The 13112-nt window shown below is 38.9% G+C and overlaps 1 protein-coding gene across 1 annotated transcript in view; it reads right to left on the bottom strand.

Annotated features, from left to right (window-relative positions):
- LOC134204411 (high-affinity choline transporter 1) overlaps positions 1-10984 on the bottom strand; it is a 94679-nt gene extending 83695 nt beyond the window's left edge. Inside the window, exon 1 of the mRNA XM_062679237.1 lies at positions 9203-10984. The gene's annotated coding sequence lies outside the window, so the exon portion shown is untranslated. The remainder of the gene's footprint in view (positions 1-9202) is intronic.
- Positions 10985-13112: the final 2128 nt, after the last annotated feature.

Here is a 13112-nt window from a genome sequence, read left to right as displayed (position 1 = left end):
ATTAGAAATGTTCATCGAGCCGTTTTTGAGTTACATTTTTTTGAAAATTTCAAGTTTTCTGTCCATACACACATGGAATGAACGTTATTCTCCACTATTTCAAATAGTTCAAATTAAATCAAAAGTATGAAAACGTTATTCAAGAGTGTTTGTTTACGGGACCAAACAATTATTAGGGAGTGAGTGCTAGTAGTGGACCCCGTGCGTATAATGGACCCCCTGAACAAAATCTCAAATTAAACGCTGGAATCGACAATTTTCTGCAAGCTTCCGTCGGGTGAAGATGCTTTATGTAACAGGACAGCAGTTCCATACATTTGTTATGGACAGGAAAACAGAAATTCAGTTATATTAACTAATTTGTTAACGTAAATATGCTAAAGGGTCCATTACTAGCACACAAGGGGGGGTCCATTATAGGCAAAAGGAACATGTGGGAATGGAACATGTAAATCAAATGGGGGGACCATAATACGTATGTAAACAAACTCGACGTTGCGTATTATGGACCCGGGGGTGGCCATAATAGGCACGCTAGCTACAATATTTTAAAATCCCTTTTTGCCTTTCTCGTACAACTAAGTTGTACCGAAAGGCTATCATTGCACTCCAAAATCGAACTTTTGATAGAAGTCCCGGAGACCCATAGTATTATATACCATTCGACTCAGCTCGATGAGCTGAACAAATGTCTGTCTGTCCGTGTGTGCGTGTGTGTGTATGTGTGTGCGTGTGTGTGCACAAAATGCCATAAAAAACATTAGCCAAATTTTCACATAGAAACTCTTAACTGATTTTCTTGCAACAAGTTGCATCCGACAGAGACTAAAACGCTGTTGATCACTATTGAATTTCATAATAATTGCAAATTGCAAAAAATAGATAATATTAAAATAGTGATGAGACATAGTCACATAGAACAATAATGTGTTATGAAAAATGCCTTGCATCTATGAATATTTTATCCGTGGCTTCCCATTAAGAGTTTCATCGTACTATAAAGATGCTCGTGTTGCACGCATTTAGGCGTAAGTATGCTCTTCGTTCAGTTTCATAGTACTATGAAATTGTCCGAAAGTCAAAATTCGAACATAGGAAATTCGAGAAACTTTTGGCAGCGCCATCTGTCGTCTACTAGTGTATATTTTCTATCATAACATTAGACGGTGTAACTGTTTTGCCTTTCTTGTACATCATCGAGGTGTAAGCGTAAAGGCTACATTTATTACCTTTTGCGCGAGAAAGGCGCCATCACCGCTAGGTGGATTAATCTGGGTTTTATTGGTAAAAATGAATGTTTTGACTAGTTTTTGTACGAAACTCGATGCTGGTACCTGTGGCTTGTCATCTGGTGCAACAGAACAACAGTTTTTCAAGAGGATCGCTCTAGCGAAGCGACTGAAGTAAAATTTAGTCGTTAAGGGGTCCATTACTAGCACTCACTCCCTATAAGAATTTACGAATCACAATAGTTGAAAATAGGGAGTGAGTGCTAGTAATGGACCCCTTAACGACTAAATTTTACTTCAGTCGCTTCGCTAGAGCGATCCTCTTGAAAAACTGTTGTTCTGTTGCACCAGATGACAAGCCACAGGTACCAGCATTGAGTTTCGTACAAAAACTAGTCAAAACGTTCATTTTTACCAATAAAAAAGGGATTTTAAAATAGTGTAGCTAGCATGCCTATTATGGCCACCCCAGGGTCCATAATACGCAACGTCGAGTTTGTTTACATACGTATTATGGTCCCCCCATTTGATTTACATGTTCCATTCCCACATGTTCCTCTTGCCTATAATGGACCCCCCCTTGTGTGCTAGTAATGGACCCTTTAGCATATTTACGTTAACAAATTAGTTAATATAACTGAATTTCTGTTTTCCTGTCCATAACAAATGTAAGGAACTGCTGTCCTGTTACATAAAGCATCTTCACCCGACGGAAGCTTGCAGAAAATTGTCGATTCCAGCGTTTAATTTGAGATTTTGTTCAGGGGGTCCATTATACGCACGGGGTCCACTACTAGCACTCACTCCCTAATTCAATCGGAATAGTCTGGTGTTGTAATTGATGATTTCATTTTCCAAAATCGGCAAAGCAGTATGTCGTTTTTCAAAAAGGTTGGTTTTCAGCGATCCATACAATAGGTTACCGTCAACTGGGGGGAAGATGATCATTTTTAGAACAAAACATGCAATAACAATGTCTGTTTACATTTTAAATCGAAACAAATATTTCCAAAACATGTACTGCTATACGTTGCAATAATCAACAACTTTAGTTTTCTGAAATGCGTTCCCATTTATTAAAATAAATTAAATTATCTCACATTTTCTGAATAATTTGGTTTGGGGTGAAGTTGATCAAGACAGCTCTACTAAAATCATTACGACCTAGTAGTCAAAATACACAAGGTTATTTGTATGAATGTTGAATTTACTACGTAAAGAAGTCTACGAAGTCAATATTTGAAACGAAAATAGCGTCATTTATGACTATCTCTCTCTTTCTTCCACAAAATACATTTTCATGATTATAATCGAAAAACTCGGATTTCTACCTAGCGGTAACATTACTTGAACGGAGAATATTGTTGACTACCGTTTCATAAAAAAATTTGGCACTTTTGACTGACACATCATTATGGGGCCCTCCTTAGCCGTGCGGTAAGACGCGCGGCTACAAAGCAAGACCATGCTGAGGGTGGCTGGGTTCGATTCCCGGTGCCGGTCTAGGCAATTTTCGGATTGGAAATTGTCTCGACTTCCCTGGGCATAAAAGTATCATCGTGCTATAGCTATAGTCTCATGATATACGAATGCAAAAATGATAACCTGGCTTAGAAACCTCGCAGTTAAGAACTGTGGAAGTGCTTAATGAACACTAAGCTGCGAGGCGGCTCTGTCCCAGTGTGGGGATGTAATGCCAATAAGAAGAAGAAGGAGAAGACTGACACATCAAATGATTAAAGAGGCTGCACTCATAACAAAGAGATGAAGTGTCAAAATTGGAACAGCGCATTTGCTGTCAAATCGGTTGTTCCAATCGAGCACAAGGTTGTTAAAGGTAGGAGTATTGCGTCTCTTTGTTTTTAATCCAGGCTCGTTTCAAATGATCATCTTCACCTCAATGATCATCTTCCCCCCAGTTGACGGTACCTGCTTTGTTTATATGTTTTCAATATTTTTGATGCAGGTAATTCATTGTATTTTCTTTTTTGATTATTATTCATCTGTTTCCTTTTCCTTGTTCTCTACCTAAATGATAACCAAATGGACTATTTAAAGAGGTCTATAAGATAAAGCATATGTTAGTCAAGAAAATCAGTGAAATTGTCCAGTTGCCTTACTGAAGAAACGTTTAATACAATGAAGCACGAACTGCCATGTTTGGAGTAAGTGTTACAGGAAACTTACTCCTAAACTGTATGATTATGCAGCGGAAAGGAGAATAAAGTTGGATAAAAGCTGTTCAGTGTTCCTACATTTGTAATAACTGCTATTGCAGACTTTATCGCTTTATCAAGAAAGGAAACGAACCATCAACTCCAAGTGCAGTTAATATAGAATGTGAAAATCAAGAACTAACCGTTTCTGAACCATCGAAACTTGATGATCTCGCCGTTGCCGGACCATCAGGCACTAATAATTTCGCCGTGGCGGGACCATCTAGAGTGAACAATTTCGCCGCACCAGCAAACATCAATAATGGTGGTTTTGAAATAATCGATCCCAACGCCGCTGGATCATCATAATCTCTTCTTTTTGTTCATTCAGACATCATGATTCGCTACGTTATACAAGTTGTACTCGATTATTCAGAAAATGGAAAAAAAAAATTAGTTCCGTATAATCTTACCTAATCCGACCTAGTAGCTCAATTTGTAGAACAGTTGCCTATCATGCAACAAAATAGAATAATCGAATACAATATGCAGTACATTATATAAAGAAACATGTTCCTAACTAAAAAATATTTTTCCATCTTGTTTTCAGAAACTTTGTTTTCTTTGGAATCAACGAGTGCTGAATCAATTGGTAGCGCTGCTACCCAGAAACCCGGAGACGGGAAATTCTTCAACAAATGAAGGCAAAATTTGATGAAATATCTGACAGAAACGATCGATATAGGATTCTAACTTCCCTTCCCAAATCCTGGACTGCATACAAAATTATGCAAGAATTCGGTGTTTCGTAACGAACTGCTCAACGTGCAAAGGAATTACAGATTGAAAAACCCAGATTAATCCACCTAGCGTTGGTGGTGCCTTTCTCGCATTTAGTTAAGACACCAACCCTATATGGGGTTTAAATGGTCCGATGTACCATTTTCTTCATAACTTTTAAACGCAATGACCGATCGTTATAAAATTCAATAGTGATCAACAAGGCTTTGTCCCCTGTCGAATGAAACTTGTTGCGAGAAAATCGGTTAAGGATTACTACGAAATACACACATACATACACACGGACAGGCAGACATGTGCTCAGCTCGTCGAGCTGAGTCGATTGGTATATAATACTAAGGGTCTCAGAGGCTTCTATAAAAAGTTCGTTTGCGAAGTGAAATGATAGCCTTTCGGTACAACTTAGTTGTACGAGAAGGCAAAAGGTTTTATGAGCACACCGGAGACCAGAGTAAATATGTTGTCTTTGAGCGATGATACTCTAACTGTAGTTAGGGACTTTTAAGGCTCCCCCAGACCTAAGCGATTACACCGTCGCGACGGCGACAACTAGTCGCCGCGATTCTGTCGTTGGGTCGCTGCAGGCAATGTTCTATTTACCCTTCCATACCAACGGCGACAGAATCGCTGTCGCCAAGCGATAGAATCGCGTCGCAACTGTCGCGTCGCGTGTGTTTGGGGGAACCTTTATAATTGTGACGAGATAAGCAGAGCATGTCCTGGGAAAAGGGATTTCGTTATTGAAAATATGGCAGGAGAAAAAGTGCATGTACAGCGCAGGATACTTTTATGTAACCTTTGTGAAATTTATTCAATTTTCAAAGAGCAATATTTTACTTTTAAAATTGGATTTTCAATGTTTTCCAGCAGCCGCCCAAAAATTGTATTCTGGCTGGTTCAAGTGGAACGCATACTGTCTGCGTATGCATTTATCATCAGAATGTTAAATTAATGTTTAAAACCCTTAAGGACAATGCTACAGAACAATTCCACAGAACATTGTATGATGATTGAATGAACTTTTATATAGTTTTCGGCTGATTTATCAGGAGCTAAATGTTGTATTTTTGGATTTATTGATTGAATCGCATCAGCCAAAACCTATATAAAAGTTCATTCAATCATCATACAATGTTCTGTGAAATTGTTCTGTAGCATACTAACTGCCGTTTTTGCAATTCTGAGGTCAATCGAGCAATCAGAACCAATTTCCAGATCGAAAGAGTGATGGAGGTGTATTTTCCTATACATTTTGGCATACATACAAACTTCAAATCAAATGCGCCAGCTTATGCAACAAGCGATTGAGCTGAAATTTTCAGAGATTGATTTTCTCACCCAAAGGCACAATCCTGGGGGGTGCCCCGTGGAGTTAGACAACTTTTTGTTTCCTGGGCCAGTCTAATGGTCACCCTAATAAAAAAATAAAAAAATACGAGTAATTATTTTCGATGAAGAACATACCAAGCGATTTTGAGCAGAATTGGACAACTTTTTTTTTCAACTCTATTCTTTTCCCGTGGAATCGCTGATAGAGAAAGCATTTGACAGTGTTTGGCATGAAGGTTTGTTTGTAAAATTGATAAATTTTAATTTTATTAAACTGATCCAAAATTATTTATCAGATCGCTCACTGCAGGCCTGTTGTACCACCAGGGTGTCAAAAATCTTTGTTTGCAGATGACACGGACCTCTCAGCCAAAGGGCGAAGCCTTCGTGTCATTTGTAGTGGATTGCAAAAGACATTGGATATTTTCTCCACTTACTTGCAAAAATGGAAAATTTCCACGAATGCTTCCAAAACTCAGCTTTTAATTTTCCCACATAAGCCGAGAGCTTCTTATTTGAAACCTTCTAGCAGACATATTGTCACTATGAATGGGGTTCCAATTAATTGGTCTAGCGAAGCTAAATATTTAGGACTTCTGCTAGATCAAAAATTAACTTTTAAAAAGCACATTGAAGGCCTTCAACCCAAATGTAACAAATATATTAAGTCTATATCCACTTATAAACAGAAAATCAAAACTTTGTCATAAGAACAAACTTTTGATTTACAAACAAATTTTTAGACCTGCCATGTTGTATGCTGTGAACAAATGAACTTCATAGAATTTCTAATATTGAGACATTGCAACAAATGTCCAACAAAATAATTTCCAATTTTAGACAAAAATCGTTGCAATCTTCTATTGCAACGATTGGCTCCTTGTACCCTTAGTATAAATTAGGTTAGGTTTAGTTTAAGTTAAAAACATTGTAATTCCTACATGGTTCAATTCAACCAGAGAAAAAATCAAACTGCCAGAGGCATTTGAAATATATTAATAATAACTAAAAAGTAACATAGCAAATAAGGATGATAGTGTTAAGAAAACACGGAACACCTAGTCTAATAGATGAATGCATGTGAGTAATTCTCGCTGAAACCGGGCCACTATTTGCACGAGGTTCTTAAAAATGCCTAAATTTATATTCTTTCGAAAGCTTTCGGCGAGTATATTAAGGATCCGAGTTAAATTCTTCAGAAAGATGAACCCCTCGTTAGTTATACACGAAATCATTTTAATGGACCCCTCGATTTTTGTCAATTCTTGACACACCAAAACTGTCATAACTCCAACATTTCTCAACCGATCATAGAGATCAGCATATCGTTGGAAAGAGGAAGAGTGTATCCTCAATTTGCAATAATAAAAATATAAGAAGCCGTATTGAATTTGGCCGCCATCTTGGATTTCTTTTTGAAAACTATTTTTCCGCCAGGTTCGCAACCACCAATTTTGAATATTAATACATCGATGGAAAGCTTAGCTTATATTGTGCATTGTGTCCGAAAATCTCAGGTGTATGTTTTTTCTATCAAAAGTTATGTACGATTTACCAATACCAAAATTCTTGAATTATTTAATACAATAACTTGAATACGGCTCCGTTATGCTCAACACTTTTGAGCCCTTCAAATAAATTACTGTTGTAGATATGATTTTCATTTTTTAAACATATTTGGCTTAGAATAGTGTGTGAAATCAAGGAACTGACGCCGTAGTACCACATTAACCATAAACATAATATTCGTTGGTCAGATGGCCCTTCAAAATATAATTTGGTAAATCGTACATATCTTTTGATAGAAGAAACATACACCTGAGATTTTCGGACACAATGCACAATATAAGCTAAGCTTTCCATCGATGTATTAATATTCAAAATTGGTGGTTGCGAACCTGGCGGAAATATAGTTTTCAAAAAGAAATCCAAGATGGCGGCCAAATTCAATACGGCTTCTTATATTTTTATTATTGCAAATTTAGGATACTCTCTTCTTCTTTCCAACGATATGCTGATCTCTATGATCGGTTGAGAAATGTTGGAATTATGACAGTTTTGGTGCGTCAAGAATTGACAAAAATCGAGGGCTCCATTAAAATGATTTCGTGTATAACTAAAAAGGGGTTCATCTTTCTGAAGAATTTAACTCGGATCCTTAATATACTCGCCGAAAGCTTTCGAAACAATATAAATTTAGGCATTTTTAAGAATCTCGTGAAAATAGTGGCCCGGTTTCAGCGAGAATTACTCATGTATTAGATAATAAGCAAATAAAATTAGCTAAAAAACCTCACTGCGGGCTAAAAACGAAGCATTCGTTCGTTTTTGAACGAATTTTCCAAGGCCTGACGAATGCCTACTATAACAAAAAACCTAATTTTGATGAAGTTTTTAATCCAGCGGACCAAATTAATTATTAACGATATTATGACGTGGTTACTAAAGAATGAGTCATTCAGAACTGTAGGTCCTCGAGTCAGGTCCCCTGAAACCCATTGCCCAGAAAGAGGTTCACCAGAAATCATTTTCCAAGCAAGTGCAACTCCTCAGCAAACCATCCCCAGAATGCCATAATCCCCTAAAAGACATTTCCCCGATAATACTAGATTGCGTTGCAAAAGGAATCTACTTCACTGTTGCCTTATTGCACGCAAATGCGTCCTATTACAGAAGTGATCATTCCGGGAAAATACGGGCTTTTAAAGAAGGAAGCATTACCTACTATTAGGCTTTCTGCGAGCGTGTACGCACACGCACATTTCACTCACACTTTTACTCAGTTTGTTTGCAACCACGAGCAGCTGTCACTGCAAAATCAAATGAGAGTGTTTGCAGCCACGAACCGTGCGTTCGTGTTGGTGAGAAATGTCGGCAAGACCCTAATTGACTTAGACCGGGCAAATTCATGCATGATTTTACCATGCTCAGGTCGAACGAGTCAACGGTTAGTAGCAAGTATAGATGGTGGAATATATAGATGAGCGAAGATAAATCCTCTGTCTCCAAACCTGTCAGACGTGTCTCCAAACGAGCATGACGTCACGATTTCAATGAAAATATTAAATGGTGTGATGTCATATGCGCCTGGTACACGGTAAAAAAAAACGAACCCAACTATGCTTTCGCTCATCTATAGAGCCTGCTATCTATAGTTTGCAAGATGAGGCTGCTAGCTAGAGCTTCCTCACGAAACATCGGCATGACGGACTTGGGTAGATTTCAGCAATAGAAATGGAATGAAATCAATCACGGGAACAGTGGGTTTAGACTAATTATCCGAGCCATATCTCTGAAAGCTGTGTACACCATCATCTGCGCTGACCTATCGGGTTCAATTGAATATATATAAATATTTTCGAAACAAATTACCACAAATGTTTTGACAAAATAGCTAATTCGTCGTAGCTACACAAACGTGCAGACGTGCAGACAAGGTAAACTTTGTCGTCATTCTCATCGTCTCAAATTACCTGCCAGCCACTTGATATTCATATTTCGTCGAACCACGCGGCGTTAACTCGCCAGAAAGTAAGGTTATGTAATTTTGCCCGTGGAACTACCATCGGGCGAAACAACCAGAATGAAAAACAAAATAAACAAGAACGTGTTTACGTCAGAGAGCGCCTTATCAGATCAGGTGGCTCCCTTGTAGTCCCTACGTACTTCCACTGACGGGTAACTCACCTTCGAAAAGACGGGTGCACAAGGACCTCTCCAAACACTGGTGGCTCACGTGAGCTCAAGGGTTCCGGTTCGTATGGCGGCAGTTGGCAATGGGGATGGGGAAGACTAGCTCTCCCGTTTTCTTTCCTTCACTGGACTAACGGTGCGGTGTAGTGATGATAGTTGGTATATTTTATTGCCTAGTAAAGGACTACCTTTCCTTCAACTCTTCTGACACTTATTTTGAAATCTTAGAACATTTATTTGTAAGTAGCCTTTTAACACATCACAGATATTTTACGCGTAAAACGTTACACTTAGAACTAGGATTCAACACTTTGATAGCGACCATGTTTCCTTTGCTTGGATTTGGGTTAGGTCGGAATTCGGCCTTGTGAATGTTTCGACGAAATGGCTACCCCCTATTGTTACGTATTAATGTCTCTAGAGTTCACTTCGATGTTGGCCTGCTGCTTTCGGGATGAATGAGTCCGCGACGGTGAATGACGTAGAAGGCGAAGATGGAGAGATTCGCTGTGGTGGGATCTTCCGACGTGCTGTTGAGCCGTGATCGTAGTCAACTGTTCAGTAGGGAGAGCAGCTGTCACCCCAACGAAGGGATGTCTTCTGAGACGGAGAGTTTCTTGTTCTAAATCGTAGCCCGCACATGTGCGCCTTCACCGAGATGCAGCCTCAGATTGCTCCGGCCGAAAGAAAATCAAACAACATGGATCCAGCGATCCTCCTCGTTGCATGGGAGGTTCGTTCTCTCTCTTAGTTTTAGGCAGCCAAGTCGCTCCAGAATAATAGACAATCACCACCAATTAGACGCTTCCTACTGGGTGCTTTCGCTTTATTCACACTTCCGATACATGATGGAACAATCCGAAAACGTTCGGAATGAATGAAATTCCTTCGCACATTCAACCAACACAATCACGCGCTATTTTACTTTCAATTTTCCGAGGGATACCCAACTCTCCCGAATTTCACTCACTGAATAGCTTCGCTTCCGAAACAGGGTATGAATATGTATCCTTAATATGTTACATAATCACTTCCTTTGGAATCATTCGCAAAAAACTATTTCTTTCGCCTCACAGTTGCCACTAATGTGCTCAGTAGTAGGCTTTGATTAAAAATCAACTATGCTACGACCTCGCAATGACCCCTTAATTTCCTTCCACGGCTTGCTTGCAATGAGCGCTCTCCGTCGCACCGTCCTCTCGCCAATCCACTTCTTGGGAGATAGAAAATTTTTCCACACTTGATTCGCTACACTGGAAAATTGTAATGGCTGACTGCTGGTCCCGTGCACATTAATTTGTTGAAATTCCGGCAATCTTCCGCAAATAATGTCCCAAAATATGTTGCACTTAGTTCAATGGCGTCGAAGTAGTAATTTTCTATCCTTTTACCTTCTTTCAGAAGGCTAGTAGTTGCACCAAAACCCCACACAGCCAAGGACCTCCGGAGCACGACAGGCTGTAAGGATAAAACGGAAAACCCCGACTGGCTTTTGCAGCGGTGAAAATCAGACTGTGACCAGAAGCGGCTAACGAGTGCCAACGAGAGACCACATCAGAGTTATCGATCGCAGGATGAAGCTTTTCCTCAATTACGTACCGTTGTCACATGCAAGAAACGTATCGGGAAACCTCATGTCGTATGACGTCAGAAAGCTTCTCCCGCGCGGGTGGAACTGAGTGAATGAGTGCTTCCAGTAGAATGGATTTATATACATCGAACGAATGAATGAATGAATGAATGAAGAACCATCGTAAGAAGGCATGAAGGAGCCCTGCTAGAAGTTGATCAACCTTGCTGGCAGCAAGCGTGGGACGTTACTGTGGGAGGCACAAAAGAAAAATTATGTGCTAGTGGAAAATAATGGGGAAAGCGCGCACGAGTGGGCTGTCTTCTCAATGGGTTGTGATAATGCGCTTTGGTGTGTGAGTATGAGTACGCATGGGAGCAGGGCACAATATGCCCTATTCCTTATTACAGTCTGTCGTAAGGCAACAAACTAGTAGTTTATAATATCTTGTAATAGCAAACAAAATATAAGTTTTACGCACTATCTTGAGTCCATGTTTGATAAACATTTAAAAACATGAATTAGATTGGATTTCTCTAGCTGAGCGATAAAAATTATGTGAGTATTTTTGCACGTGTGGTCTTTTACGGTAACGCTTTGGGTATTGCATTGTCTGCGGGTTGGGTATTGCAATCAGTCTTAAACGCAGGATTCGTTAAGATTTAGGAAACAATCAAAATTTCTAAATGCAACCATATCTCGAAAAGATGTCAGGATGCGTGTGTTTATAACGCAGTCAAATTAAACAAGTGACAATACGAAAATTTCAAAATCATCCGGCATAAGAACAAGTTACTAAGACCAATTAAATCGTGAAATGAGGCAGACCCTGAATCGCACTATTCAAAGTGAATTGCTTATTTCGGCTACTTGCCTGCCCAGGGGTCGTTCAACAATGATGTCACAGGTTATAGGGGGGGAGGGGCAGTACATGTGATAGGTATATAAAAGGCGTAATAGAGGGGAAAGGGGGGCCTAGAAATACCAAAAAGTAGTTAACGTCATATTTGAATCACCCCTATTATGCATATAAATAAGTGCCCAGGTAATAATTGCAATGCTTTGAAGACTAATGCTAGTTCAATATAGGTTTTAGAATAGCATGCTCAAAATCTTGAGGTTTTATTTTGATTTTATACAGTTGATATTTAATTAGATCCGTAAGAGCTAGCGCAAGAGTACTAGAGAACAGAAAACCATTTATTGACTTCCAAACTGCCCTTCTACGTATAATTGTCCCATGTTTGTTTTTAAAGATATCAACTTTTATCACAGAGCAGTCTATTTTCATATGTATTTTTTGAAAACATAACAAAATACCGAACTTTGTTCTGAAAATTAGTGAAAACAACATCGAGTCTGTTTGTCCCATTGTTGTATTTCTATTGTATTGCATTTCATCCCCACACTGGGACAGAGCTGCCTCGCAGCTTGATGTTCATTTAGCACTTCTACAGTTATTAACTGCGAGGTTTCTAAGCTAGGTTATTATTTTTGCATTCGTATATCATGAGGCTAACAGACTTTTATGCCCAAGGATGTCGAGAAAATTTCCAATCCGAAAATTACACAGAAAGAAAAATCATTAATAAAATCAAAAATCCATTGGTTAAAATAAAAAGTTTCGTTGGTTCTTTTTCGTAGAGAGTTGCGTATGTTTGAAATAAAAGTACAGCAACTTTTGCGTCAGCAATGTTTCAAAAGTAGCATGCAATTCTGAAATTAAAAGTTTAAACTTTCAAAATAAAACTGTACAACTGTCAGATTCAAATAAGAAAAAGTGGTATATTTTCATTTGGAAATCGACTTTTTCTCAGCCTTAAAACGATCCTCCCAAACCATTTTTGTTCATTTTCTTTTAAAATTTTATTTAATCGTAATTGTTTTAGTTTATTCTCATTTTATTTTTTATTGTGAGTATTTGTTGTTAAGTTGGCCTGGTTTGCAGGACATGGATAGATGAATAGGGTTGTTTTGTCGTCGATCTTTTAGCCACTGGAGAACACGTCCGTCGAGATGCGCTTCCCTCTACTTGTTTTTTGAATTTACCTATCGAGAAATAGAGACCATAAATGAAAAATGTTCTCACTCGTGAGCTAAATATTCACCATCGTTCAAAACATGGTCCAGCAATTACCTTGTGATGTTTTATTGTGACGCCCATCTGCTACTTCTCGGACTGATTGGCGAACTCCGGGTTTCCAATCGTTCGATTCCGAACAAAAACCGTCCGGTCTGATACAGCTTTCCATCAAAATTGAAGCCATTAGACGTCCCGTAATCTGCTTGGAAAAAGCCTCATGTGCTCGTAAAAACGCATTTTCTTTACTGATG

This window comes from Armigeres subalbatus, chromosome 1, assembly GCF_024139115.2.
Source record: "Armigeres subalbatus isolate Guangzhou_Male chromosome 1, GZ_Asu_2, whole genome shotgun sequence".
In the NCBI taxonomy this organism is placed as follows: domain Eukaryota; kingdom Metazoa; phylum Arthropoda; class Insecta; order Diptera; family Culicidae; genus Armigeres; species Armigeres subalbatus.
Note: the sequence above shows the minus strand (reverse complement) of the source record. Positions and strands in the feature narration are given on the sequence as shown.